A 26,390-nucleotide genomic window follows, 5' to 3' on the forward strand; every position below is an offset into this window, starting at 1 on the left:
ATGTCAAAGTGAAAATAATGGGGTAGGGAAAGAGAGGAGAGAGAGAGAGAGAAAGGAAACTAATGAACAAAGGCATCAAAGATTTATCACTGTCTCCCATCATTATGCCTATTTTTTCTAAAGAGGGCATACTATAGGATGGAGAATTTTTAACTACTGTCTGGCTATGAATGACTCTGGGTCTAGACCTTCCTGGGGGGGGGTCTTCCATGGAGCTGAGTGACCCAAGGTGGTTCCAGGAGACTGAAGCCTAATCCATCCCCATAAATGACATTCTGCAGTCTTACTTCATTCTAATTTTAATTTTAGTTTTGAGAATGAGGACAGGAGAGGGGCTGTTGTAAAGGATGAGCAATGCAAGAGTGCAAAGCAACACAGACATACACTGTGGCTTTGAGAGACTTCCAATCCTTACGGTGTGTGATCTCAAGTGTATGCAGTGGTAGTTGTGCATCTCCAGGCTGGCACAATGTATGAGTGCTATGGAATGCATTCTCTTCAGGAAGAGCATAATGACTTTTACCATTAGCAAGAATTTCTTTATGTAATTGCTGCAGCAGCTGAATTGGTAATGTGGACCAGTAGCATGATACCACACAATAGCCCCTGAATATAGGTAAGGTTGTTTGTGAAGAAAGCAAAAATATTTCTGACTGCAGTAATAGTTCAACTTGAGGAACCTTTTAAATTCGGAGTCTCACAGAAATTCCCCAATGCCAGGGAATCTATTACAAGGACTATAGGAGACTGAGTATTGGCTTTGAGTAGAGCCCTCCATATCTAGGTGAGATGACTACTTTCTGTATTTGGTAAATATTGCATGCACAATAAATATTGTTGAATGAATGAATCTACAGATCTTATGCAAAAACCAAACTTTTGTCCTACTATGTGCATAAGAGGACTCAATATATTATAGTTCAATAATGCTTGTTCATTTCTCCTTCTTGATGTTACTAATATTTACTGACTTGCCGATCTTTCAGTTCCCAAAAAGTCTGGATCCAAATTCAAAAGGAAGTTGTAATAAACCACTTCCCTTCTATTGAGCAATGACTACAAAGCAGATGCTGTGCTAGACATATATACTTTTTAGTTATAGTTATTAATTAGACACAATTCTCACAACCATCTTTTGGGACAGGGATGACTATTATATTATGCTTAATTAGAATTACAGTTAGGTTAAGTGAATTGCTGAAAGACATATAGCTAGTAAAACACATAGTGGGGATTTGAACACATACATCTTAGTCAAATTCTGTTTGTGGCTTGGAATAGGCTTCTTCATACCTGGTCTTACGTGACATTACGGACAGAATTATGTCCCCTCACAATTCATATGTTGATGTCCTCTTCCCCAGCCCCTCAGAATGTGACTGTATTTGGATCCAGAGCCTTAAAGAGGTAATTAGGTTAAAATGAAGTCTTTAGGATGGGCCCCAATCCAATATGACTTGTGTCCCTCAAAAAAGTGGAGATTTGGACACAGACATACACAGTTGGGGTCCAAAGGACATACAAAGACACTGGAAGATAGTCATCTACAAGACAAGGAGAGAGTTCTCAGAAGACACTAATTGTACTGACACCTTGATTTTAGGCTTCTAGCCTCCAGAATTTCAAGGAAATAAAAGTCTATTGCTTAAGCCACCTAGTCAGGGATATTTTGTGATCGCAGCCCTAATGAATGAATATATATGACAGCCCTTATACTCAGGATTTCCAGAAAACATCCTTTTTAAAATAGACATCCTAGATATAGAATTACTAGACACAGCAAAGAACTGGAAAAGCCACATTAGATAATTCATTGATTTAATCAAGTGGCAGAGAAGTGCCTGAAACAACAATATTGATCTTTATTCTACATCTGAAAGGGAGACAGTTCAAGCCTTGCTCCTCCTCAAGGTTAGCAGAAAAACTAATTTTTTGTTTTTTTAAGTTCCAGGACACACGTGCAGAATGTGCAGGTTGTTTACATAGGTAGGCGGGTGCCATGGTGGTTTGCTGCACCTATTCACCCATCACCTAGGTATTAAGCCCTGCATGCATTAGCTATTTATCCTGATGTTCTCCCTCCCCACACAGAAAAAAAGAATATTTAAACATGTTTTAAAAAACAAAACACTGAAACACAACTGAATTGTTCAATTCCAGCAACTGAAACTGATACTTACATCCCGGGGTACTGTTATTTGTGTTAGAGACATGGTAAGCATTTTCCTTCTGAGAGGGAGCCCTTTAATAGCTCCACTTCTAGTTACTTAGGGAAAGGAGCTGCTAAGCTGGAAAAGAGTTAACTCTTCAAACAAAGAAGGCCATTATAAGAGGAAAACACTATTCTGAAAGGGCCACAATCCTTGTTCGGTAGTTTTTAAGCATACATACTCTATAGGGGCAATGTCTCCCACCAAAAGCAGGAAAAGTTGGTTTGGGCTGGGGAGAATCTTAAATATTACAATAGTTTGTGACCCTCCAAAAGGCCACAGTTATGTAAATGAATATATAGTATATCTTTGGAACTGAATTTTTTTGGGAAAAGGGCAATTTGGGGGGAAAGTTGTCTGAAAAACTCCTTAGGGTGGTGGTAATAAAGAGGTTGAGAATACACTGCTAAAGTGTGTTCAACTGGAAATTGTTAATGAGTTGACTGTAAGGGCCTTGCAGAATGGCTCTGTAGGACCTTGATTCCTAGTGTTGAGTGAAAGCTGGTGAGTTAAGGAAAATCTAATGAGCTCCTTTCAAGTATTGAAGGCCGGGCAGTAAAGTTTTAAAAAGGCCATTGAACAAATGTATAAAAACAATGCATAACTTCAGTAGAAACCAAAACACACATTAACATATTACTATTAGTCGAATCTTTAACTCAAAGGAGACATCTTTATTTGCATGTGCCAAAGGAAAGGATGTAATTTTTTTTTTCCTTCAGAAGAGGGAGTAGACTCTGAGGTTGAAAACATGCTTACTGTCTTCCTCTCTGCTGCTTTGGCTTCCCCTCATACTACAAAGTTTCCCTCCCCTGTGGTTTAGGTGACACTACCCATAGCCCCACTCTCCCACCCCTTCTCCACCTCCAATTCCATCCCAAGAATGGGCCCCTAATCCCCACTGCAGAGCCCACACATCATCCTTCACGTTCTGACCCCCTTTTTCCACCTTTAACCCTCCCTGTGCTCCACTTCCCAAAGATTTCTTTTCTGCTGATCTTCTATATGAATACATATGAATCCAATGTTCTTCCAAGGCAACAGAACCACATTGACCAGTAGCTCCTAGCAATGGTGCCCAGACTCAAAGGCGTTTAAATGAGAACTGGTCCATCAGTGTGTGATAAGAATGGCCTTGCTCTAGACATAGTGCAGCTGAATCCCAAGTCCTCCACTTAAATTCAGGAAATGACCTAGGATGTGTGTGTGTGTGTGTGTGTGTGTGCGCACGCGCACACACGCATGCGCACGCGCACACACGCATGTGCACTTACTTCACAAAGTAACTAAATCAATCAACATCAGCCTCTTAGTCAAAGTAATTTCAAGCCTGATACAACTTTTAATTTAAATAGATTTGTTATCTGCCTATGTGCTCTATTTGTTATGATTTATCCCACATTAGAAATGTTCGTTGTTGCTGACAATTCATTACTTCTGTTTTTTTGGTACACACACTATTTCTAGTTGCACCTGCCATGAGGAGTGATAAAGAAAAATGTATTCATAAAGAGCTTAAAAACCGATTCAAAGATGACCTGTTTTTAGTGGCTGTGGATCTAGACAATTGGTGTGGGTTTTACATGAATTCGGTTCCTTCCTTTCTGTCTCTGAGACCTCCTCATTACCATTTAGAGGTACCGCCAACTGAAACTCCCAAAGCAATTAGAAACATCTCAATTCCTCTTTGCCAGATGCGGTAACCAGTGTTTTCCTAGAGAAACATTGGCCACACCTGCCGCAGAACACTGTGTAGTTTAGAAAGACTTGCTCTGCTAGAGGCCTTAATTAGCAAAATTGCTTAGAATTAAGAATGCTACACTTAGACTTTTTTTTTTTCTGCTGCTGTCTGTAACATCCGGAAAATCCAAACATTACAAACCAAGGCTTTGGGATGATATGAGCAGCTTAAGATCATATCCTAAATGAATGGCAATTGGATTCAAAGATACTTTCAGAAAACCCAGGGCTTGCTTTTAGCAGAGTTTTTAAATTGTATTTTATTATTACTTTTAGTCTTTGTCCTTTTTCAGATGTAAGGAAATGCAGGATCTGATGCTGAACCTTGAAAGAAAAGGCGTACTTCTTTGATTGTTTTTCGTGGCTGGTAAAACAGGTTTCATGTTGCAGATATACACAGTCTCAGAATATAGAATTGCTATGAGTAGAACAAAACTGTGGACCTCTGTCTTTTAATAAAATGCAGTAGCCTTAGGCTGTATGTGTGTGTATTTTCCCATAATCGCAACCATTTTCCATCATTTCTTTTAATTAGAAAAAAGAGCAGTTAACAGGCCTGCAAAGAAACAGATATCTGGACTATCTAGAATCATGCCTACTAATAACATTTACCACTTATTAAACACTGGCTACATTTAGGCTTTGTGCTGAGCAGTTAATTCATATTAATTTAGTACTCACAGTAACCAAGGGTATAAACACTTGTAGAGACTTCTGTTATTTTTAACTGCCCACCATCCATGCACCTTCAGGAAACAGTATTGCTTTACGAAAACTCTTCCATTCATTGTTACACTGGCCTTCAGTGTCACCTTCACATTTTTCCCCTCACTGATTGTCTAAAGCACTCATAACTCCCAATGGCTACCCATAAAGTGTTGACATGATAGTACCCCTATGTCAAATACCAACATTCTCTATAATTATTCAAGGAAGAATTTTTTTGTAAATCTATGTCCACCCACAAACCAAATAATTTTGACAGTGGCTGGGCTGCTAGACTTACGGTCAGTGGGATATATCAAGGCGCTTCTTTCTTTCATTCATGACTTTAATGAATCTTTTTCAAACGCATATGTGTCAGGCTGTGTAACAGTTAAAAGGGATCAAGTTACAGATAAGACACAGTTCCTCTGCTCTGGGAATTCAGTCTCTGACGAGACAGCCAGGCAAACAGGCAAACTTCATACAGTAAACGGAATGCTCTGACAAGAGGAAGCGTTAAGGTGCAAAGGGAAGAAATAGTCAGAAAGTGGAGAGCGCGTGGGAAATGAACCCTCAGGGACAGGCAGTGATGAGACGGGGGAAGGAAGTGAGGGCCGTGGGCTGGAGAAGGGCGTTTCCAGTGAAATGGTATTTGCAAAAGCTTACAGGTCTAAAACACCGTTTACTTGTACACCCACAATGAGTTCAGAATGACTAGAGGGAAGAGACGGACAACAATGACAGTGTGACCACGACTTGATCTGTGTTCTTGTAAACGTAGGTAATGAGCATGAATTGAATGTTCTGCCCTGTCAGCCTCCTCTCCTCCTCCCAGTCCCTGCATCTCACCTGTTATCTGTCCCATTTTGTTGGAAGTGACCATATGCAATGTACAAAACGTAGTGCCTCAGTACGACTGCAACGCAGGTTCGCAATGCGTATTAAGCACCTTACCTTGCTTTCTCAAGGAGAGGAAAATACTCCTCTGGCCCTATATATTAGACAAGTTCTATATTAAAAACAATAATTTATACTACTGTATGTTGAAATATGTATTTCATATTTTTAATCCACGTGTTGAAATTGCTTTGTTCTGTGTTAGGACTCATAAAACTAAAGATAGGTATTATAATAACTTTCAATAAAATATCTCTGGCAGGAGCCCTATATATTCCCTTCCTGGAAGATTTTTTATTGCATTTATATTCTTTTTTTCCCCTAACAATGTTTGTTGAAATTACCTTAGAATAAAGCTGGGACAGAAGAAAGCTCAGAACTCCATCCACCCAAGTAAATTTATGGGTATATTTACCTTCCAATTCCCTAAGTTTCACAAATCTGACATTATCCTCCAGTGAGTTACTGTTCTATGATCATCAGCTTCTAATTATGTACTCAGAAGTGTTTTACCCTTTCTCAGTGAGGGGATGGTTCTATACAAGCCTTCGTTATGAATCCATTATTGGGTATGAAGGAAGTGTCTACTGCTGTGAGCTGTGAGCTGTGATCAGAACCACTCACTTGGTTCCCTCCTTTCTGCCCAATTGCCTTTTGTAACTTCAAATTCCACCCTTCAGCCCTTTATCTTACACTGGTAATAGGCTAATCATTTTGAGGGATAATCATTTTTCTCCACCCATCTCCTTGGAAGTACAGTTATTTGAGATTAAGTATGAGATAAAATAAGTCCTGCCACAGAACAGCTTTATGAAATTATAAATAACACACTCAAGAATAATGATCTCCTTTCTTCCAGTGAAAAAGGAAAAGGGAAAGGCCCATAAATATTCTGAAGCCCCACAGAAAACAGCCATACATCTCTGCAGCTGCTCCATGCTGAAAAAGAATTAAATTCCTTTAAATGCTTGGTGTTTTAGTTCTTTCCCCTCTATACTTTCACTCTGAGATGGACTTGGAGCTCTGAATATCTCAGATGAGAGAAAGCCCCATCTAGCTTCATTATGAATGTTCATTCTCTATTTAAATACAAGCTGCCTGAAAGACTTTTTCAATTACCTAATACCCAGTGACTCTAAGTAAACCTATAACCTTTAATGAGGTTTGAAAAGTTGGACCATTTTTTTAAATGTATCTATTAAGATTTTCTTTACCAAATTGTTCCCATTGCAGAGTCTCATCTTTGATCAATGCTAACCCCAACACACACAACTAGATGATTTTTTCTTTTTTTCTTTTTTTTTTGAAACAGAGGCTTTCTCTCAGTCACCTAGGCTGGAGTGCAGGGACGTAATCATGGCTCACTTCAGCCTTGACCTTCTTGAGCTCAGGAGATCCTCCTGCCTCAGCCTCCTAAGTATCTGAGAATACAGGTGCATGTCACTACACCCGACTAATTTATTTATTTTTATTTTTTGTAGAGTTTGGGTTTTGCCATGTTGCCAAGGCTAATTTACTTATTTTATTTTTGTAGAGATAGGGTTTTGCCATGTTGCCAAGGCTATTTATTATTATTATTATTTTTGTAGAGATAGGGTTTTGCCATGTTGCCAAGGCTATTTATTATTATTATTATTTTTGTAGAGATAGGGTTTTACCATGTTGCCAAGGCTGGTAACTCATGGGCTCAAGTGAGTCACCTACCTCAGCCTCCTAAAGTGGCTACTACGGGTGTAGCCACCGTGTCTGGCCAATGATTTTTATATTAAACCAAAATAGAAAAAACACACAGCATGGCACACTTGTTAGAAGTCATTATCTCCCTCTGTCTCCCATCTCTATCACTCACTCAACTCAAGCCCAATACAGAAACAACCTTACAATGTGGTAAGACTGTATGACTGTGATACCTATACTCTTATTTTAGTCTGATTAAACATCCTATTGATAGTTACCTTCGAAAGCAACTGACATTGTTATGATAAAATGAAACATAAATGACTTTAACTTGTCAAATACGAAAGATGGGGGCATCTCATGAAGGAGGTCCTGAATGTTGGAGGTGAAGAGACAGAATTGTAGTCTTGTGAAGATGCCATTTAAAGTGACTCTTGTATCTTACCTCTGTGTGCTGAAGTATTTCGATTGGAACAATACCCTGTGAATTTTAAGTGTCTTACATGGGTTTATGGCATGGGTTCTTCCAGCTATTACCTTCCTCTCTTCCCTCTACCTACTCCTGAAGATAATCAGTTGCCAAGCTACGTATGACTACATGCATAAAGTACTTGCTCATATTTCCATGACATGATAAAGCTTTAAAGAGAATTGCCCTGAGCTAAAGATACTGCATTCGGTCTGACCAAAATTAGGTTATTGGAACAGAGCTCTCTAAAAATCTGGATAATTTTTTAAAAATATTCTGGATATACGATTTTATTTACATTTTCACTGACGTCTGCATTGACTCATTCACTCACTAATTTCCTCTACAAGGGTTTATTAATTACCTATTATGTGCCAATTACTGTGCTTGGGGCTGGGCTGACCTGGACCTTGTCCTCAGGGACTTTATAGACTACTGAGATTTAAGCCAAGCCAAAACAGAAAAATAATGATTAGTTGCTAAATCATTAGCTATAAAAATCTTAAAAATTAGTGTTGAGCTCATAAGCAGTACCTACAGTAACAATGATTACTCACTGTCACTAAATACAGCAGACTATATAGAAATTCAAGCAAATACTATTACCCACTTCCCTAAAACCTCTGCCTATCTTCAATAGTCTGCATATTCTTCTTCTTTCTCACAATGCGTATACTAGAACAGGATAAAGAATGACATGACTTATAACTTTTGCTAATGAATTAGTCTTTAAGGAAATCCCTTTGCCGATTCAAGATTTAATTAACGGTAGAAAAACCAAGCTAAGCTTGGCCAAATTTTGTGCCGGGTATTGGGATCCTTTATTTCTATCCTTGAGGTCTTCTAGGATTATATAAATAAATGTGGTGCAGCAGTCCAAATATTTTTCCCCCCACTTTTAAGATTTTTCTTCTATTTGCTCAAAAAGCGAAGGGTAGATCAAGAGAAAAGGGAGGGAGGAAGGAGAAGAGAGTGGGTGGAAAAGGGATTAATCTGTTGTTCAAGGCAGGCTGACAGAGGGAAGAGGAGTATTGAACCACAGAAGATTAACCAAACTTCAATGGACCTTCCCAAAAGCAGGAGGAATGTAATGCTACGTGGTGTTCCACTGATAAGCAAATCCCTCTAAATCCTTTCAATTTATTTCTTGGCTTGAAGAAATTACATATTACTCAGAAGACAGAAAAATAAAATAAATAAAATCACCCACCCAAACCACACCATCTTTAGGAATCCAGATTGGGTGCTTATTGACTACATGCACATAAAGGCCTGGCTTTGATGGCTGCTGTTCTTTCTTGGTGCTGATCTCTCTGGGATTGCTATCAGAAAGGCTTGGCTGTGTTTCCACTGTCAACCCTTTTGTTTTCACCATAAATACTCATTTTGAGTATTTAGGGTCTCACCATTAAAAAGGAAATTTAGATGAAGCTCCAAAGACCAAATAGATCTTTTTCCCATCCTTCTTCCCTGCCTTTCTTCTTATTTTCCTCTCTTAGGACTTCCTTCTAAGAAAGAGATGCATGCTCAAGAAGATGTAAACACAGGAAGAGAGTGCACATTACTACACCCCAAAACTTAGTATGTGGCATAGAAACCTTATCTAGAACAATCAAATACAAGGAAATGAATATAAAATGCAACTTCCAGAAATAAGACTATCTTTTTCTTATTACACTGAAAAAAGTATCTCCCACTCAACCGTGTAATGTAATGTTAGAAAAGTGAGAGATAGGTGTTAGAGCAATAGCAGAAGTTAAAGCAAGGTTTGGGTATTTGAAACTGGACTTCATAAAATAGGGAGTTGCAAGTGATTTGCAGCTAGTAAGTCTGAGATGGAACCATGAAGGAAAAATGAGAGGCAATTTGAGAACATGGTATAAAGCCCCAATAGAGAAAAAAATGCAAAGGAGGACAGTTTTGGATTGAAAATTTATCCCTACTCATGTCTAGAGGAAAATACCAACCTCCCACAGAGAAATGTGGATTTTAAAACTGTCTTACAGGTTTTATGTAAAGGTTCACATAAAGCTGTGTGATTTATATAATAAATCTCTAGTTAGGGAATGCCTTCAGGTGCTATTAAATGAGAAGTTCAAAAATACCCAGATGGGCCCACTTACCCCCAGAAGTGACATCTTTATTCCTGGGCTGCAATTAGTATTAAATAGATAAACCTATCTTAGATATTGATTAAAAATAATTTACAAAAGCAAACACAACAGAAGATCTATGTGGAAAGAGATGAGATGAATCATTTCTCGTTTCAATGGACAGTGAGGCTAATTTTTCCCTGTTCTAGTTTATAAACAGCAACACTCATTTGCTGTCAAAGTGGGTGTTGGAAATACAATAGGTGAAATCACAGGCATGAGATCCATGAGGTCACATGGGGCTTTATGCTCACAAAGACCCTTTGCTAGGTTTTATGCTCTGTTCTTACCATCTTGAAATTCCTAATCATTTATCTTTGCACTTGTGTTAAGTCAAGTTCAGTGGGACAATAGGGCATGAAAGCAAGCAGAAGAGATATATGCAATGCGTGGGTCCACTTTCATTTTTGCCAGCCATCCTCATATAGTGTTCCTGATGCCCCAGAATCCTGTGGACTCACGACTTACTAGAGTAATCTGAATCAAACAGCTTTATTTGAATTTATCCCCCAATCCTTCTCCTTGGAAGGTTGGTATTGTCTTCGAGGCAAGAGTGACTAGGATGAGTTCTCAGTCCAAAGCTGGCCTCCTTGGCTTTTCCTCTCTCAGGTTCTATATCATGTCCTCTGTATAATAGGCAATTGTGTTACATCTACTGATGGCCCCAGTAGCTCATGCTCTCCCTTTGAACCAGAAGTTGCTTAGAAAGCAGAGTGAAGGCAATGGCATTGTGAGAAACACAATCAGGGGAACCTATCACATCCGTTCTTATGTCTCTCTATTAACCAACCATTTACACTAAAGATAATGACATTAAAGAGGAAGATAGGGCAACCCAGAGACCTCTTTTTTAAGTCCTACCTGATGCATCAGTTGGCTGAAGTTAAAAAGTGTTGGTAGAATGTGCATGTATCAAGAAGTGAAACAAAAACCAGGAAGTTACTTTTGGACGGCATTTCCACTCTTCCAGTAAGAACAAAAGACATGTGCATATATGGGATATGACATAAAAATTGTGTTAATTCAGTGATTCTGCATTTGAGTTGAATGCTCTTATAACTGCGTTTAAAACTGGCATTCCATCCAATATAAAGATGAATGATCGTATTCATGCTAATTTACATTTTTATTTACTTAAATGTCATTTGATAGCAAATAAAAAACATAATAAATAGACTATTGAAGAAGGGGAAAGGAAATTCTATTTTAGCACTTTTAAGACTTTTTTTTCTTGATTTTTAGGCAAGGGGCTCCTTAGTTTTATTTTGCATTGGTTTCTAAAAATTATATAGCTATCCCTGAGAACAGTTCTGCAAAATGATATTGAACAGGCCAAAGGAGGGTGACATGGTTTCAGAAACTCAAATTATGACAAATAGATTATGTTCCTGAAACTGAGTCCCTCGCACTTCCCTCCTACCCTCATGACTGTGGGGTCTTAACTAGCTTTATTCTCTCCAAGGTACTAGTAGGAAGCAGCACTACTCTTCCTATACTGGTATGGCACTTCTAATGCACATTCTCCCACCCTCACTCCCCTCTCTCCACCCAGACCCATTTAATAACATTCCAGATAATCTCGAATAAGGCTGCAGCTTCTGTTTATTTCCACTTCTTTCTACTTCTGGAAATTCTGGGTTTTAACACAACCACTTTGAAAAAGAATGATGACCATATAATTTTCTGGAAAAAAAAATTATAACATCCTCATACACAGAACTGGTGTAGTAGATGACAAAACCAGAACTGAGACCTTATCGCAGGGAATTGAGAACCTTTGCTCATTTTGGTTTTGAGGCTTACTTCCCTCAGAGAACTTTGAGAGCCAGCTGATCTTGGGAAATCTGGGCTGCCTTTCAACCCTGGCCCTCTAGGAAGAGAAAGTCAGTAAGTGCAAACTCTGCTGAGTCAGTGGCATCTTTAGAAACTGTGTCAGAAAAATATTTTTAATTCACACTCTGCCTCTTCGAAAGAAATCAATATGTCATTTGCTGCGACTTAGAAAAATATAAGCATCTTTATTTAGTTTTTCTAGATTTTTTTTCTTTAGTCTTCCCGGGAGCAAAGGAAAAAGTGTTTCGTTTGTATATATATATTGATTCACACACTTTGAGCAAAAATAAACAACTGAATACAGCAGAGTAGCTTTAATGACAGACTCTTACGGATCAAGATCTCTAAGCAACACAGTCTCATTTGAGGTGATTGGAAAGAAACAGAAATCAATAAAACAGAATTACTGGGCAATAAACAAGAGAAGCCACATTTATAATTGAAGCGGCTTCTTTTCATGCATTCATTACTGAAGAATGCACTCAAGCCCTCTTCTATTTTTACAGCAGCATAGATTTCCTCCCAGCTTGGAGTCTTTTTCTTGCTTTTTTCTTTTCTGTTTTGAGAGGTTCTGAAAAAGAGTTTAACATATATCTTCTATACTCCTACAGCTGCTCAGAGGATTCAAAAGACACAAGTGCTTAGCACAGTAGGCAAGAAGTACCTCCTCAAACCCTTCTCATCTCAGGTCCTTATATGCCTAGCAAAGTGCCAGTTGAGAAGCATGGCATAGCACGGACATAAGTAGGGCCTGATGGAGCTTGGTCCCTGCCTTTAAAGTGTTGTCAGTGTAGCAGGAAAGGCAACTATTGTAGACATCGTCAATATCCATTTCCCTCTTCCTCCTTGCTAGGGCCGGCAATGTAACCAGCCTAACCAAGCCTCCTTTGCAACTCAAAGTGGCCATTTGGTAACTTTGGGCAAAGTGATAAAAAAGAAAGTCTTCTAGAGGCTCTGGAAATGCTTTCTCTATTCTTGATAAAAAGAAAAAGACTCGGCTGATCTGACTGCTTTCCCTTCTTCCTCGGGTTTGCATGGGACATGTGGAGCTGCAGCAATCACTGTGTGCCCATAAGGTGGCAAGTGGGGGTGGGGAGGAAGCCAAGAAAAGAACTGGGAGGCTGACTCAGATATTGTCAAATATATAATAGGAGCCGAGCTGAGCAGTGTTATGTCCCCTAAACTCCAGAATTCTTGTTAAATAAGAAAATGTATCCTATCTTCAGTCACTGCAGGTCAAGTTTCCTCTTACTCGATTATGTTCCTGAAACTGAGTCCCTCGCACTTCCCTCCTACCCTCATGACTGTGGGGTCTTAACTAGCTTTATTCTCTCCAAGGTACTAGTAGGAAGCAGCACTACTCTTCCTATACTGGTATGGCACTTCTAATGCACATTCTCCCACCCTCACTCCCCTCTCCCCGCCCAGACCCATTTAATAACATTCCAGATAATCTCTAATAAGGCTGCAGCTTTTGTTTATTTCCACTTCTTTCTACTTCTGGGAATTCTGGGTTTTAACGCAACCACTTTGAAAAAGAATGATGACCATATAATTTTCTGGAAAAAAAAATTACAACATCCTTATACACAGAACTGGTGTAGTAGAACTGATGTTGTGCTCTCTGTGTTACTCTGTTATGACTGGCTTCAACTTACCAGAAGTTGAAGCCAATCATAACAGAGTAACACAGAGAGCACAACCATAAGCAGAGAGGATGCAATGGCTCCATGGCTTGGTCTGTGCCTTTGGTGCTCATTACTCATCAGGTGCAGTTGACATTCTAGTAATACCCAGGAGTAGGACTTGAGTATCGGCCTGATGAGGAAAGCTCCACTGTGATTACAATGCCCATCACAGCTTGGATGTGTGTCCCCTCCAAATCTCATGTTGAAATATCCCTAATGTTAGAGGTGGGCCTGGTGGGAGGTGTCTGGGTCAGAGGGGTGGATCCCTCATGAATGGCTTGGCATGCCCTCCCCATAGTTACGAGTTCACATGAGGTCTGGTTGTTTTTAAAAGAGTCTGGGTTGGGCACAGTGGCTCACGCATGTAATCCCAGAACTTTTGGAGGTGAAAGGAGGGAGGATCACTTGAGCTACAAAGTTTGAGACCAGCCTGGGTAACATGATGAGATCCCATCTCAACAAAACATTTTTAAAAAGTTAAAAATTAGGTGTGGTGATGCAAATCTGTAGTCCCAGGTACTCAGGAGGCTAAGGCAGTAGGATTGCTTGAGCACAGGAGGTTGCGGTTGCAGTGAGCCATGATCCTGCCACGGTCCCCTAACCTGAGTGACAGAGTAAGACCCTGTCTCAAAAACTCAACAGGCTGGGAAACTCCTATCTCCCTTGCTCCCTCTCACCATGTGACACGGCTGCTCCCTGTTTGCCATTCGCCATGAGTAAAAGCTTTTTGAGCCCTCGCCAGAAACCAAGCAGATGCTGGTACTGCTTGTACAGCCTACAGACCGTGAGCCAAATAAACCTCTTTTCTCTATAAATTATTCAGTCTCAGGTATTTCTTTTATAGCAGCAGAACACAGACTAACACATAAGGGACAATATTTTCAATTAAATATCTTGTTAACATCAGCAGTCACCATATCCCAGGCTGAATTGATTATCTTCTCTCTCTGCTGCCTTCCTGGCCTCTGTCTATGGTGACTTTACCCTCTAGGAACAAGCCCAAACCCTGAGGATCACCTTTAAATCTGTCAGAGGTGCTTGAACCGGAGTAACTGCATCTTGAATAGGAGCTGGGAAAAATAAGGCTGAGACCTACTGGGCTGCATTCTCAGACAGTTAAGGTCTTCCAAGTTACAGGATGAGACAGGGAGTCAGCACAAGGATACAGGTCATAGAGATCTTGCTGATAAAATCGGTTGCAGTAAAGAAGCTGGCCAAAATCTACCAAAATCAAGATGGCGATGAGAGTGACCTCTGGTCATCTTCACTGCTACACTCCTATTAGTGACATGACAGTTCACAAATGCCATGGCAACGTGGGGAAGCTACCCTATATGCTCTAAAAAGGGGAGGCAGGAATAATCAACCCTTTGTCTAGCATATCATCAAGAACCATAAAAATGCGCAACCAGCAGCCCTTGGGGCTGCTCTGTCTGTGAAGTAGCCAAGCTTTTATTCCTTTACTTTCTTAATAAACTTGCTTTCACTACTCTGAACTCGCCCTGAATTCATTCTTATGTCAGATCCAGAAACCCTCCCTTGGGGTCTCAATCAGGACCCCTTTCCTGTAACAAATCCTCTCTGCTCCCCGTCACACCTGCAGGCACCACGTCCTGCAGAGCCATCTCTAAAATGTTACTCCAGTTTTCATTCCTACTACCCTGGTTGCTGATGGATGAATCCTAAAATTCCCTACCCAGACCCCCTGTCTACCCTTACCTTCTCCTCTTAATGAACTCTAGAATGTACTTCCAGGATAAAAACATAGTTTTCATGTTTCACTCTGTTGGTTCAAATTTATCTTACCATCAAAGTCCAGACTTCAAAAAAAATTAAAATTCAAGATCCTCCACCCCTGGGCTCCAATGTAATTTTGCAGTATCATCTTCCATTACCATCTGCCCCTATAAATGCCTCCAGATACTACTAAATGTTTTCCATTCTCTGAATAAGTGTATTAAGTTCGTGACTTTATGTTTTAGCTTATGTGGCTCTTTACCCAACTCTATTTACATTTCATTCCATTTATACTTGCTGAAATTGTCTATATATATATTTTTTAAGGTCCAACCCAAACACTTCTTTATGCAATGTTTTCCTGATCCCAAGGCTGAAAGATAAAATACTCCCTTTAGCACAGCAACTCAATAGTTTCTTGATTCACAGTGAAAGTACTTAATATATATTGACTTAGGCTATTTTCCCTTCTATTTGATTGCTACTTGAAGGAGACAAGGGACGACTTCTTTAGGCAACTATATCAAGGGAAACTGTTGTGTTTTGAGTCAGAAAACATAAGCTCTGTCCATTAGGGTGAGAGCCAAAGGTAATCACAAGCACTGTGCTCTAGTTTTCTCTTTTGTTAATTTGAGTCAATGACATTTCCTTCATGCTATCGTTATGTGGTTTGAAATGGACATCAGCGAGTCAGCGATGTTACTCTTCTGTGATGTATTCTTAATAGTGTTATTTATTATTAGTCTGAAATCACCCACAGGGCTACTATACTCCTGGACCAGAGCCTAGGTGCAGAGAAAAAAACTTGAATGGATGGCAGGTACTTAGGAAATGTCTGTTGATTTCAATAGAATGGGGTAAGACAGGTGATACGGTTAGACTCTGTGTCCTACCCAAATCTTACCTTGAATTGTGATAATTCCCACATGTCATGGGAGGAACCTGGTGGGAAGCTATTGAATCATGGGGTGGGTTTTTCCCCATGCTGTTCTTGTGATAGCGAATAAGTTTCATGAGATCTGATGGTTTTATAAAGGGGAGTTCCCCTGAACATGCTCTCTTGCCTGACACCATGTAAGACATGCCTTTGTTTTTCTTTCATCTTCCACCATGATTTTGAGGCCTCCCCAGCCTTGTGAAGCTGTGAGGTCCATTAAACCTCTTTCCTTTATAAATCACCCAGTCTCAGATATGTGTTTATTAGCAGCTTGAGAACAGACTAACACACCAGGAGTCATGTTCAAAGGATGAACATGCGGGAGGTAAGTCAAGGGCAGAAATAGCTTTACAAGCTATATTTTCAAGAATGAAAGTTTTCCATTAATGGATGAATAAATGTTTTAAGAGGATATATATACATAATGGAATAATGTTCAGCATTTAAAAAGGAAATTCTGTTATTTGGAACAATGTGGATGGAGCTTAAAGGACACTAGGCTTAGTGAAATAAGCCAGGCACAGAGAGACAAATACCATATGATCTTACTTTTATGTGGAAATCTAAAAAGTCAAATTCATAGAAGTAGAGAATGGAGTGGTGGTTATCAGAGGCTGAGGAGGAAAAGGTTTATGGGGAATGAGGAGATGTTGGTTAAAGAGTACAGAATTTCAGACAGGAGAAATAAGTTCTGATCTATTACACAGTATGGTGACTAGAGTTAATAACGAATTGCCTATTTCAAAATTATATATTTTAAAATTCATTCATGTAAAAGAATAAATTATAAATGCTCTTGCCACAAAGAAGCAATAAATTTGAGGTGATAAGTATAGTAATTATCTGGAGTTGATCATTCCACAGTGTATATATTGAAACATCACGTTGTACCCTATATATACAATTATTATTTGTCAGTTAAAAATAATATAAAATTTTAAAAAAAGAATGGGAGTTTATCTGGAAGAGTACATTTGCTTTCAAGACAGATGTCTCATCAGTCCATAAAAGTCCATAAGCAACTAATGTTTCAAGTCTACAACCATGTACCAGAGAGATGAATTCCTTATTTGCAGGGCTATAGGTTTAAAGTAAGTCAAATACCATTTAGATCTGAAACCTGGAGTGATTGAACATTTGGACCAATTTTTTGCAAAGTGCCAAAATGGAGATTTGGGGTTTTGCTTCTCATCTTTTCAAATAACTTGAGCTGAGCAGAGGCTAGGGGGAACCTATGATTCTTTGGCCACACTAGCCTGTTTCACTTAAACCTTTTAGTGGAATTCTTTATATAAAGAAAAGTAAGAGTAGTGTAATCACTCTGAAAAAATGCCCTGTAAAATGACTTCGGCAATTACGCTGTTTGTAAGTACCTCTGAGTCCATTAAGATAAACATCTATCTTAGAATATTCACATTAATGCACAAGATTGTTTGTTCTTACGTAAATCTTAGTTGAACATTGAGCAGTTAACACAGTTTATCATCTCTTGCTCTTCTTCCCTTCAATTCACACATTAATGCATACAGGGGAAAGCATTTAAATAGTGCTAGTTGCACAGCACACATTAACACACAAGGCGGTCTCTAAACATCTTTAAATGCAGGATAAATATACTTTAGGTATTAAATACCTTCACAAGCTATATACCCAGGAATACATTGGACTGGACACTTAATTTCCCACATAAGCAACATCTTATAGGCAAAAGCAATACATGCTTATACATAAAAATAGTTTTAATATGCTTCTAATTGCTCAGCACACAGAGATCTAAATGAAATCTAACTCCCCAGTTACCCCTTCATGAAACAAGTGTATCTCTATCTATATTTATATTATAAAATGCATCCAAAGCCATATCTGTATTTTAAGCGTTGGCCTCAATTTCATTAACTTTTGTAGCCAAATTGGGAAAATGAGCAAGGATCCCTAGTACTTATTGAAATCACTAGTTTCTTCCCTGCTGCACTGAAGTGCAGGCAGTCCATAAAAAGTCTATAGATTTAACTGTCTTTTGTGGCTGTCATATTGGCTATAACAATGATACTGGCAAGGGTCATATAAAATTTAACCGTCAGTATTTAATAGTCAGTGCAGAAGAAAAACTGATTAATCAGACAGTGGCCACAGTGCTGGAGCTAGGTTCTGGAAGCTTCATCCCAAGCCTCAATCTGCCTCATGGTGGGGACAGAGGTATGTCTCACTGCAGGAACACAGGTGAACTGGAGGTAAAGGGCACTTGGAGGTCTTGAGATGGTGGTTATTTACTATCTAGTATTAAAGTGTTTCAATAATCTTAAGAGATGGTTTAGCAGATGATGTTAAGGAGGCTAATGGTACAATCAATTTAAATTTCATAATGTCATTGAGAAAAATTCTGTTTAGTGGTCTCAAAGGGTAGTCCCAACTATGCCAAAGTTGATGACTCACCAGTCATTCATTCAACTATTATTTTTGGAGCCAATGCTTTGGGGAAAACCGAAAGGCATATGAAATGGCCCCAATCCTCAAGAAGCTTATAATTAAGTAGATAAACATTTAGTATACATGTCCTTAAATAAGAAAAAAAAAAAAAAACAAAAAAACAAAACCTGTGCCCTGAGGAAAGAGAGATGACTTTTGAATGGGATGTTAGAGAGGAATTCATGGGGATAATCATCTTTGGTTTTGACAGAAAAATAAATAGGATATTGAGAGTCAAAGGTGGGAGCAGATAGTCCAGGTAAATGGCACAAATTAATGCCTCGAGGCAGGAAAGTAAAAAGGAAGGAATGGGAATAAGAGACTCATTTGATTTAGTTAGAACATAGAGTAAGTATGAAGTTGTCACGTAGTGGAATGAACACGCATATATAGTGAGAGGCAAAGAGGACAGCTCGGAGGAATAGACAGCTCCATGGAAATCCACCTTTGCTGCTTAACAAACAGATCAAATCAAATGTATGCTAATGGTGCACCAGCAGAGTGATCTTTTTATACAAAGGGCAGCAAGTATTATTTGTTTAATCCTAGAAAGAATGCATGTCCCAGGTATTTAGAGCAACTGTTCTACCAAGCAAATTATTGCGCCTGGGAAATGCCTGTTTTCACCTCTTCTTAACTAACACTTTTATGAGAAGGTGAAAGCCTTACAAAGAATTCTTATCTGTGGGTGACAATTCTTCTCTCTGTTTTGAAAATTCATCTTGCAGGGTTTTTCTGTCTTGCAACCGAATGAAATGTTTAGCCTGTGTAACAGTTAATAAAGCCCCACAGAGTTACTTTCAGCCCTGCTGGATGTAATTCAATGGTCATGTTCACACCTGTGTGTCTGTATGCGTGTGCATGTAGGCACATGTGTGCGTCCACATGAAATAACAAAAACATATAATAAATAAAGTTAATTTTAATAACCCTATAGATTCCCAGCTGGAACATACTTGTCGAAGTGAAAGTTACATAAAAGAAACTTAAGCGGCTTTAAACACCATCTGGACCATGCTGTGCTCATTTGAACTGTACCTGTTTAAAAAACTTTTTTAAAGGCAACACAACAAAAAGTACCTACAAATGCAACTGAAGCAGAGATTTTCTGATTCTTTGGAGATCAGATGCTCTTGCCTTCAAATGTACAGCACGGCTCCTTCAGTCCTATTTGACATAGGGATAAACTTCCTTTTTAAAGGAGCCAAAAGAGCCTTCTAAAATCCAATCTTAATCTTTGGAGGGGGGGAAAAAAAAAAGACATGCAAAAATAAACCCAGTACCTTTTAAATCTAATTTAAAGTGATTTCTGAACAACTCATTTGCTTTTTTCAGACTTCAGAGGTAAAAGGTAAACCCCCTTGGGAAAAACACTGGCATTTCTAAACCTTGAAGCATCAGCCAACCCAAAGAAGGAAAGAAGTAATAACGCTAAGGGCATAGAACTGAAGTCAGGATTGCAACAATAGGTTAATAACTACAGAGCACACTACGCTTTACATTTTTTTTTGTTTTTATTAGAGCAAAGGCTGAGGTATTTAATATTCATAAACCGATTTATAGCTAGAAATGTTTTTGGCTCTTGAGTTTTTCAGCTAAACAAGGATCCATTTCCATCTTTTACATAAGACAATATATTTGAGGGAGAGAGGTTTGAGGGAGTATTTAATTGTATCTTTTTATTAAAAGGGAGTATAATATTTTCTCTCAGGAGACAAATTTCATGTGAAGTTTTAATTGCCAAGACTCACAGCACCCAATCAGACCATTTTTATTTTTATTTTTTGCATTCCAAGGGCAGTGAGGAGATTACTAAAGAGGCAAAATCAAAAAGGGCACAGAAAAAATAAAGAAGAGGAATTAGGATCCACTGTCCTCATAAAATGAGTGCTGAGGCTTAATCTGCAAAAATCCTAGAAAATGTAAACAATTTAGGACAAAGGAGATTCTGAAGACATACATGATACTATTGTACTTTTACATAATAAAACATATACAGTTACGTTACTTTCTATCACATTTTCATTAAAAAAAAAATATTGCTCAAAGCCTGTTAAAGTGAGTGGCAGCCAGATGAAACGATTTTATTTGGAAATTTCAAGATTTTGGAAATTCCCTTAATGGAGCTGAAGAAATTTCTGTTTTTTAGTCAATATCAACATTGTGAGGTTCTAGGCAAGAAAGCAATGGGAATCTGGGAATATACTGTTTAGTCTTTAAGGGACAGGAAAAGAGCAGGACTGAAAACAGACTCCATTGTAAATCAAGCTCTCTTCTAAAAATGCTCACCTGATTCATCAAAAAGCAGTCTGGAACATTTAAATGTATTTTCCCACTTAATAACAGTAATGACCTTCTGGGTCACACATTTCCTCCTAGTTAATGATCAGGTAGCTGGAAGTCTGGATAACAAAGATGTGCAGCCTAGTCACTAACTGCCAATTAACATCCACTTTACCAGTCAGTGCCGTTCAAATAGTACAAGACATATGCCAAACTACCCACAAAGGGCTGGATACCAAAATTGTATCATTAAAAACACACTTCTATCAAAGCAAAGCTCTCGGGACATTTATGCTATCACAGCAGTCATTTTTCTGAAAGATAGGCAGGGGCAGTGTAACCCCTTTGTTCCAATGTTCAACAGAGGGACCTTACCTGAGAAGATAAATGTCCTTATCTCCTCAGTCTGTGAGAAAGTGAACATTGGACACCACACAGAGATTTAAGGGGGGCACTTCAAGGAGTTGCTGCTGAATCCGGGTACTATTCTCCACATGTGGCTAAAATCCGTATCTCTGGGTCAAGGCAAACCTATTACTAGTGTGTCATAATGTACAGGACAATAAAACTCAGAAAAAGTCAAATTCAGATAATTCTACCCCATGGGTTTCTCTTTCCAGATTTAACTGAATTTGACTTCTTTCTTTTCTCTATCTATGTTGTCAACTCATTTAAGTTAGATTTAACAGCACTCCTAGGCGACATCTTGGAGACCGTGGTTTCTGGACAATCACTGATTAAGATTCTACATCTATCATGCAAGAGAGGATGGAAATCATGTACCAAATTTGTGTCATTCATTTGTTTAATGTGCCTGAAGATTTCAATGCATGCCAGATAAATGAAACAAATACCATCCATCAACCATACATTAGCCCCATCCAATGGGTGAAATTGATCTAAAAATACTCAAGGGACTACAACACCGTACTTGGAATCTGTATGGATATTTCACTCTTAGAATACTCTTTATATATGACACAGAATCTTAGCATGACTCATCCAAGGTCAGACTCTCAGTTGTGACACAGGCAGAGCCAAGCTCAGGTGTCTTTACCTCTCTTGGTTTGCATCCACCATGCTACTCCATGACACGATGGGGTAAAAGTAATAGGCTTCTGGTTAGTGGACATAAATCTGGCTCATGCATACCACAGAGGAGAGAGAGGAGTATTTCATTTCTTCTAAATATTAGTCAACCTGTAATTAAAGCTTCCAGAAGCTTTTAAGTGACTTGTGTAAAATACATCCTTCTAGGAAATAAAAACACACTTAATACTTCCAGCATTACTGCAGGATGCTTTCAAGGAACAGAAGAGTTTTCAAGCTGTGGAAAGAGTCCAAAGGTTGTCAGCTACTAGTGGTTATGAATGAGGCAGGCTTGCTCTTCAGCAGTGAACACATCCGGCAAGACTCTTCACCTACATCCAGGCAGTTAAAAGAGAAATTGTACTGCTTCAAAGCATTCCAGGCAGCATAGAACAAATCTCTGCAGAACACTTAAGGAGACTTTTGTTTACCACCTTTTCATCCACACAATAGACAAGTAAATACATTTTGATAAGTAGCCCCAGTAAAACAATAAGAATAATCTTGATCCTTTGCTATTAACAACACAAGCGCTTGACTATTAGTTTTGGTGGTGACAGGAGTTGGTGGAGATTAGATTTATATGGAAAGCTGCTTCCACAGCAGTAGGTGGGTTCAGTTCGTGTCCTGAGTCACACAAAATGTTAATGGGTGTCAGATCGTACTGAACTGCACCGTGTCTCCACTCCAGACTGAAAAAGGAAACTGGATCAAATGAAACGTAGCTCCTTCTCATATCCTCAGAATGTTATAAGATAGTATTTCAGAGAGCTGAAAGCCTGGGGCCCAGAGAAGAAATCAGAACATGGTATGAATCCTGTTTACCTCTCTATTTTCATGACGTATGAGCAAGCGAGTGAATGCTGAAATTAGTCCCTATTTGTTGGTGACAGCTGTCAGCTTGCTATGTTTCTTCCTTGACTTCTTGCAGTCTTCAGCATATCAGATAAATAAATTACCATGCATTTTGACATTACTCTTTTCCCCTATTATACCACCACTAATTTCTCTATGTCATACCTGTTCTTCACAAAATATATTTTTTCTTTTCTTAGTTACAACACAGCTATTTAAATTGGATCAACCAAACTATAGTATATAGTTTGGTTAGTGATTAGGAATTAAATAGATAAGCAGAAAGACTGAATATTAACAACCAGGAAAATTAACTCTCCAGCATCTAATAAGACAAAACCGTATTAATTCATAAAATAATGGGGTTCATTTATGAAACAGTAGATCTATATGTAGTTTTAAGGGTTAGTTAATTGTGGGAAAAAAATTACCTTCTGAACCAGAAGTTTCAAGGTACTTAAAGACAGAGGTACGTCTTACATAAAAGTCAAGATAATGTCCAAGATTTACCAAAAGAAATATTTTTCACAGGGTTTTTTGAAATGGTAGATGATAGAAACACAGCTCGGTTTTCTACATTTCCTTATTTTTTTGGCAGTGAAATGACTCTTGGGCATGCAAGATCCTGAATTAAACTCTAGTAACTACAATGATAGTTGAACGATAGTTTTCAAAGATAGAAAAAAAAGTGATATATGCTAGAATTATTTACATCGGCAACATCTTAACAAAATGTTTTCTGTTGATTAGACAACGTATGGAATATTTTTAAGTATTCTAAATTGAGACTGTATTGAATCCATCTCAATATTCAAGGTAAAGATTGTGTAATAAATAATAAAACATATAAATTTGAGGCTAAGAGTAATAGAGTTCGAGTAGCTTTCTCAAAATGAATAGCAAGGAGACAACAAACAAATAATTACCTCCTCAAAAAGTGTCTCTGAATTGATGCCCCCACAACCCAAAGGCCAGAGGTACCTGTGGAAACTTAGGGATCTATTTTTGTTCTTTAGAAGTGAATGGGAGAATAGAATTGTGGATCCTCTTGAGAAAATGTTACAAGGAAAGATAACATTTAAATTACAGAATAGGCTGGGCATGGAGGCTCACACCTGTAATCCCAGCACTTTGGGAGGCTGAGGGAAGAGAACTGCTTGAGCCCGGGAGGTGGAGGTTGCAGTAAGCTGAGATTGCGCCACTGCACTCCAGCCTGGGCAACAAACAGAGCAAGACTCAGTGTCAAAAAATAAAATTACAGAGGCCTGTCAACTGTCTCCATGCACACTGCACATGGTGTTGCCTTATTAAGAAATGAGTTGAGAAATGCAAACTCTGGTCTACTCTTGACCAACAGCACAAGATGAGGCAAAAAACTGCAAGAATGATAAATGAGTATCATGAGGAAAATTCGTGGTCACAGAGTTGATGGGATGAGGTAGAGACAGTCCCCAGTGAGCTAGAGACATAAGTCTAAGAAATACTCCGTATCCACAGGGAAACGTTTTTTGATCATCTGCTGCAGTGGTGGAGGACATGGCAGCAGAGAGTAAGCAGTTTTAAACAAAATCCCTAAAGCCCAAACAAAAGAAACTGAGACTTCCAAAGATCTGAAGATGAGGTAAAGATGACACAGAAATAAGGATGAACTTATTTAAAGCAACCTCAGTAACAATCAGTAGCAATTGATTGCCATTAATTCAGCATTTACTATGTGCCAAGCACTATGCTGAGTAATTTGTGCATTCGAATCCATTTAATCCTGCCAACAGACTTAGCAAATATGTCACCATTTCTATTTTGCAGAAGAGACTGAGGTTCAGAGAGCTTGATTCCACAAAGGTAGTGAGTGGCAAAGCTACAATTCTGACCCAAATATGTGAGATATCAGTCTTCCTCTTAACCGCTATGTTGCAGTTAGAGGTAGAAGAAGGCCAAGAAGTTCCTAAAAGAAGCTTTAAACCCTGAACAAATTTAAAGGTAACATGAACCTTTCGAGGTCCATTTCTAAATTAATAACACTAAGTAAAAAATGTACAAGAAATTGAATCCGTTTTTTAAACTAGACAACCTGAAAATCTGTATAGACTGAAGAGAATTCAGAGTCAATGTTGCCATATTTTAAGCCTCTTCCCCTAACCTTATTTTAAAAGGGGGCTACATAGGAGGTTTGGAGGTTAAAAAAAAAAAAAAGAAAAAAAAAAAAGAAAAATGGTACTCCATTACTTAATGTGAATAAAATAAACAGAAGTGGAAACATTTTCCAGGTTTATCTAGTGTATTCCCTGATAGTCACTGCAAGGTAGAACCCCAAGCCAACATCATATTCCATGCTGCCAATCTTTTTTTTTTTTTTTTTTGAAGACAGAGTCTCAGTTTATTGCCCAGGCTGGAGTGCAGTGGTGCCATCTTGGCTCAGTGCAACCTCCGCCCGCTAGGTTCAAGTGATTCTTCTGCCTCAGCCTCCTGAGTAGCTGAGATTACAGATGCACACCACCATGCCTGGCTCATTGTTTGTATTTTTAGTAGAGACAGGATTTCACCATGCTGGCCAGGGTGGTCTCGAACTCCTGACTTCGTGATCCTCCTATCTCGGCCTCCCAAAGTGCTGGGATTACAGGTGTGAGCCACCAACCCCAGCTTATGCTGCCAATCCTATATAAATTGGACCAAATCCATCTGACACACTGACTACATGCACGTGCTTACTGGTTAAAGAGTATATGTCCCAAATTGAACTGGGGCAGTCAGTAGAAAATGTGTAGAAAAGCCTATATCTAGGGTATGGGTAGTTTTTGAGAGAAGTTATTTTATTTTTTGTAAAATCTTGAGATAGCTATAGTAAACTGCTAAACCATAAGTTTCCTGGGAGGAGAGGTGTGTTTCTGAATTCTATCAACCTTGGTGTGGAGGCTGTTAAAGTTGTTTGTTTATTGTCAATAAAATAAATAAGTTAAAATAATTTATATATCTCAGTATTTGCTGTACTAACCAAGTGGACTCCTCACCCACAAAATTCTTATTTTGCTGGCTTTGGACCAGAAAAGCCATTTTGCTGGGTGAAAAACATTGATTTTTCCAGTGTTTGTAAGTAAGTAAATAACCTTCAAAATAAGAAATAGATCAAAAAATTCACATCCATCCATCCATCTCTTCATCACTCTAAAAAGTAATGTTTGCCTTGTGATGTACTTTTCAACTTCATCTTCTATATTACTTTAGGGTTACATGACAGGTATTACTCTTAGCAAAGTAATCTTTTTTTAAAGAAATTCCAATACTTTGTTCAATTTCTTGCACTACGATTTGAAACGTATTTTCAGTCTCCCATGGAATCTGCTCCCCAACTCAGATGGATTTCAGCTTTGCCTTAATCTCTCCCTATCCCAGGCTCCTGTTTGTATTACGATTTGGGGCAAACCTTTTTAGAAAGACACACTGCATCTACACATGTTGGAAAGGCAACTCAAATTCAAGTCAGATACAGAAACTGCCTTACTGTCCATGTGCTTTAATTATTTTGTACTTTATAGATGGATACAAAATAGTTTGCATCTTTTATCTGGTTAGAGTTACTAAGAGGCCAATAAAAATTAGATTAAGACATAGAACTAGCCATACTATTATTTATTATAGCCCCTGCCACAAGAG

At 38.6% G+C, this 26,390-nt stretch overlaps 1 protein-coding gene across 36 annotated transcripts in view; it reads right to left on the reverse strand.

Annotated features, from left to right (window-relative positions):
- NRXN3 (neurexin 3) overlaps positions 1-26,390 on the reverse strand; it is a 1,684,741-nt gene that overhangs the window by 57,440 nt on the left and 1,600,911 nt on the right. Inside the window, exon 22 of one of the 36 annotated variants that reach the window (XM_074392925.1) lies at positions 1-26,390. This exon is cut by the window's right edge and continues 3,374 nt beyond it. The exons of the other annotated variants lie outside the window; for them this stretch is intronic. The gene's annotated coding sequence lies outside the window, so the exon portion shown is untranslated. 36 annotated transcript variants of the gene reach the window in all.

Source organism: Saimiri boliviensis, chromosome 2 (assembly GCF_048565385.1).
Source record: "Saimiri boliviensis isolate mSaiBol1 chromosome 2, mSaiBol1.pri, whole genome shotgun sequence".
NCBI lineage: Eukaryota > Metazoa > Chordata > Mammalia > Primates > Cebidae > Saimiri > Saimiri boliviensis.